This window comes from Rousettus aegyptiacus, unplaced genomic scaffold (genome assembly GCF_014176215.1).
Source record: "Rousettus aegyptiacus isolate mRouAeg1 unplaced genomic scaffold, mRouAeg1.p scaffold_m13_p_9, whole genome shotgun sequence".
In the NCBI taxonomy this organism is placed as follows: domain Eukaryota; kingdom Metazoa; phylum Chordata; class Mammalia; order Chiroptera; family Pteropodidae; genus Rousettus; species Rousettus aegyptiacus.
Window position 1 is genome coordinate 99,310,635 of NW_023416312.1, and position 5,340 is coordinate 99,315,974.

The following is a 5,340-nucleotide window of genomic DNA, read 5'->3' on the forward strand; positions in this document are numbered from 1 at the left end:
CGCGTAGGCGGCTCCTCTCCCCACCTATCCTGAGCTCTCCTCACCATGTGGTCCTGTGAGGGTGAGCCTTTGTGCCTGTCTCCAGGACCCTATGACAGCTACGCAGGGCAGTGGCCCAGGTCATTGTCTTGCTTCATTCTCTCTTCTGGACAAGTGCTGGCTGCACGCAGAGCCCTCACATGCCCCAGTGGCCGCTGGAGCGCTGGGACCCGTGGGTGCAGGCAGGAACATCCCAGGGCATGCAAAAGGAGATGAAGTACCTGAATCCATGGTGATCTGACAGTGGTGGTCTCCTGCACCCTACCATCCCACTGAGCTTGGCGGGGCTCCACCTGGACCAGAACCTGGACCTTTACCTGCTGCTCCTGCTGCCCACCCTGCTCTGGGATGAGCTGCTGCTCAAGAGTGGCCTAACCAATACCACCTATATGCTCAGCTGCTTCCCAGCCTGAGGGTAGGGGCATGTGGACCACGTGCACCCCGCAGTCCAGGAGCTGGACCCCCCGCGGTAGATCCTAAGGGCCAGCTGCTCAGGGAGGTGATTGGGCTGGAAGTCACATTCATTCCCTGCACCTGAGTGGCCTGTGCACAGAGTGGCAGCTGGAAATACCGATGGGGGCCCAGGGTTGCTCCATGTTGCCACAACCTTGTAGGCCGGAGGAGTTGGTACCAGCTGTATGGCGGCAGCCAGGCTGCACAGGGTGGTGGTGGGGAACCCCAAGCAGCTCTGAGTATCCCCTTGGAGGCTAGGGAGGAGGAGAATACCCCTGAGGAACCAACAGCTGAAGTGTCTGATGCCAGAGGACATGCAAATGAGAAGAATAGGGTACTCGGAGCTATGGGTCAGTTCCCAGCATGAGGAAAATGAGCAAAGAGTGTCAACCTAGAATGAAAAATTGCTATGGCAGAAGAATGAAGATGAAAATAAAATACCAGATAAATCTGAATGGGAGGCAGAAAAGACCGCTACATCTAGAAATGAGGCATCTAAATGGGACTGGCACATCTTTCTCTTTGGAAAACATTTCAGTTGCTTTCATCACAGCCTGAAAATTCACTAGAGCACATCTCACTGGGAGATATTCCTCCTCTTGCAGGAAGTATCAATGATGGCTTGAATTCTTCAGCACATTATAATGTAAATTGTAGCCAGGCTATAAGCCTAGTATGAATCTCCATGAGGCCATGTTGCTGTGTCATGATAATACATTTAGAAGAGATCCAGTAGAAAGGACTTCACAGCCACAAGAACCAATTCCGCAGTTAAATTCTCATACCATCAATCCTGAATAGCCCCTTCCTGGAACTAACTTAACAGGATTTCTTCCACTTGCTGACCATAGATGAGGAATCTTAACAAGCCAAGACCTTTCAACAGCATATTAAGCAGGTACTATTTGATAGATTTACAAGTGTCACTAATCTGTGGTATAAGATGAAGAGGGAAAAATAAAGTTACTGCTCAGAACTGTGGTAAGCACAAGCTGGACATAATTTTGAATGTAGAAGATGATGTACATAACTTGCAAGTAAAGAAGGAGACCGTCAAGAGAGAGTAAGTCCAGTTTAACAAAGCCATTAATGAAACAGAAGCTTCATGGCCTTTATCATGGTTTTTTTTAGTAGATTAAGAGATGATGAAGGCCAGTCAATCCAAACCAATATGCTCTTCAATGCAGCGATGATGGAAGTATTTTGATTGTACCCAAGGAAGTGGTGACCTCAGGCCACAAAAAGGAAGACCGAAAGGGAAAAAGAAAAGGGGACAGAAGAAGAAGAAATCGAAGATGGATCCCATTACTATGCATAAAGAAATGATGTTCATAAGATGATATATGGATCACAAACCAATGAAACTGCTTCAACTTTTAGCTCAACTTTTAGTATTGCATAATTATCTTTAACTACTGCCAGTTGGATCATTCAGTTAAGTGTACATTTTGAAGCTTATGTGGACAGAAGTTTAGGACTTCAAGATCAGACCTGTGGGAAATATGGGGAAAACCACAACTTTTCATGAAGTCCTGCATCATGTGCACAATTTTTAAATATGTACAAAAAATAGGGTGACATGAAAACTTGATATGACTATCCAGTCACTTTGGTAATCAGGTTTTTAGTAAGATAGTTACTTGAAAGAGAGCAAACAATGGTTGTAGTTATTTTAAAATGTATTGCAGTTTTTATGACTTGAAATGCAAAGTAGCCTTAGCATTCTAATTTAGATTTTTAGCACTGAAGTATAGTGAGATTTTCAAAAGCTATTTTAGTTTAATTTTTACAAATACTTAAATTATGGCTTTTTCTGCTGAAATAAATTTTATATTTGAATTTATAAAAATTAACTTTTACAGAAATTCTAAACAAATTTACCTTGGATATTTTTCCTCCAAAATACCTACATTCAGGAACGCTGGTGAATATCTAGCCAATAGCGCAGCCAAATCAAAGTCAATATAGTATGTAAAATTGATAAAGGAAACCCCTCCTTGGATTTAACAGAATATTATCTGAAATACAAAACTATAAATGGCCAAGCTCTAAACCAAGATGTCAAAAAAAATGAAGCTTTAAAATATCAGAGTGTATTAGGCTCCAATGGCTGAGGACAAAGACCTCTTCAATCACAGATTTTAGAGAGAGAACAGAGCTACATGCATATAGGGAAATAGAACTCCTTGGCAAGTAAAGTCAGCCTATAGGGATGGCCTCACATCCATAACATTGAGGTTTCACCAAAAAAAAACTCAACGTAGTTTAATGTGAAAAAATTACAAGCCATACAAGAACACAAACCAACAGTAGGGGAAGAGTCAATAGATAAGCATAGACTCTATAACCAAAGAACTGGACATACTGAAACTATGAAACAGGACAATAAAGAAACAAGTTGATTTGAAAATGAACTAAAAAATATCATTAACCCTAGAAATAATGGCACTGAAATGAAAAAAAGTATTAACATGAGTACTGTTAATCTAATATTTAATTTCAAAATTAGGAGAATTGTGGTTGTCAGATATTATTTCTACCGTAAGAATCATTTGCCTAACAATGTAGAAATCACACGTCGAAATATTATCTTGGGTTACAGAAATACAGTGTTTAATAAGAGTGGATTTTTACAATAAGCTTTTTCTCTATTTAAAAAAAATAAGTCATAAATATCAGCCATAGCCTTATGGCCTGTTTCAGAAATGAAGACTATCTGCTCATATTTTTCTTTGCTATGCTGTGTACACATTTTAGTGTATTAATTTATCTTTCACTCTCATCCTCCTTCTGGACTCTGTTTTGTGATGTTGGAGCTGGGACTTTGTAAACCAGATTTCTTCGTTGCCTGCTGAATGCCTGTTAAGCTCTGCCAATAGAAGATGGTAGAGAGAGACTATGTTTGTAGTGGAAAGAAGGGTCTGGCTTCTTCCTGTTTGCTTCTCTGGACTTCTTGCAGTTCCTCTGAGCATCATTCTTGTATGCTTCTTCACCTACACAGATGAAGTTCCTTCTGCCAGAAGCAAACGAATTCATTCGTAGACTTCCCAACACTTGCAGAACTAGTTCATTGAGCTCTCCTTAGAGAAGTCAGGTCAGTAGCGCCCACTCTACAGAAGTCTGATTGGCAGGCCCTCAGACCTTAGGAACACCAGCACCAGCTGAGCAGTTTCCTTTATCAGAAGTCTGCGCTTCAATTCCACAGGCCCCCTCCTAGCAGTTTCAATGTCTTTGATAAGTTTTAATAATTCCAACCTCTTCCCTTTGCTCTACCAGCCCTGATACTTCCTCCAGTTGTTACCTCCATGATCCCTTTGAGCTCTCTCATTTGTACATTCGAAGTCATGAAGCTAACAATTTTGTATCTACTAAATAAGTTCGTATATTAAATTCTGTCTATTCAAATTACTTGTGCTATTTCTGTGTCCTGATTTATAAAGAAAGTGGTAACAAAAGTGGTTCTCGGAAACACCCTAAAAATAGGATTTGAAGATAAGTTTGGGTGTGTCCTTGAGATGTAAGGATTCATCAAGAGGACATAACAATCCTTAGTGTGTATGCACCTAAAAGCAGAGTTTAAAAATACATGAAATAAAAACTGAAAAAAAAAGAAAGGACGAATAGGCAAATCTACAATTATATTTGGAGACTGTGACATTCCTCCCTGAGTAAATGATAGAAAAGGTGGATAGAAAATATGCAAAGATATTGAGGGACCCAAACAGCGCTATCAACCAAATTAATCTAATTGGCATTTGCAAAACACTCCACACAACAACAGAAAAATACACGTTATTTTCAAGTACACATGTAATAGTCACCAAAATACGCCATAAAACAGCTCTTAACAAGTGTAAAAAAAATGTAAATCATACAAAGTATATTCTCTACCATAATGGAATTAAAGAATACAAGAGATATGTGCAAATTCACCAAATATTTGGAGATTAAACAACACATTTTAACTAACTCACATTTCAAAAGAAATTCTTGAGGGACATTAGAAAATATTTGGAAACAAGTGAAAATAAAAATACAACATATTAGAATTTGTGGCGTTTAGCTAAAGCAGTGCTTCGAGAGAAATTTAGGTCAGTAAATGCTTATATCAGAAAGAAAGACAGAACTCAGATCAATAATCTAAGCTTCCACTTTAAGAAACTATAAAAAAATTAAATCCTAGGCAACAAAAGGATGAGAATTATATAGATAAAAGCAGAAATCAATGAAATTGAAATTATGGAACCAAATCATATCAATGAGCGCAAAAGCTGTTTCCTTGAAAATATCAGAGAAAGTGAAATATCCAATGATATTAAAAAGCTTTGGACACTTAAAGTATAAGAAATTGTAGATATAGAGCAAGGGATATATGACATGTGAGTTTTCAGAAAGGATAAAAATGATAAACCTACATTATAATCATATTAATAAATAAATGTCTTATGATCTAGTAGACATGTGTAATTATTTAAAAATTTGCAATAGCCAACAAATCATTTAGATCTATAGCAAATGCATTTAAAAGGGCAAGGTTATCGATAACACAAAAATAAGGAATGGTTATAATTTTGCAAGGGGAAAATGCTGGTTAAGTTATAAAACAAGCTTGGTAAAAAAAGTTATTGGTAAAGATACTGGTGTTTATTATTTCCATTTTATTCTTTTTTGGAGAATGTGAACCTATATTTTTAGAAGGGCAAAATAAAAATATTATAAGATTGTTTCATTGCAAATGAATTAAGTACACCCTTTTTATAACTGAAAATCTATAGAAATATCTTTAGATCAAAATCATTTAGTAAAGATCAGAACTTGAGGAGTTGCAAAAGAACAAACTACAAATGA

General features: G+C 38.1%; 1 pseudogene; it reads left to right on the forward strand.

Annotated features, from left to right (window-relative positions):
• The first annotated feature begins 251 nt into the window (after window positions 1–251).
• LOC107520592 lies at window positions 252–1,358 on the forward strand (annotated as a pseudogene).
• The last annotated feature ends 3,982 nt before the right edge of the window (window positions 1,359–5,340 follow it).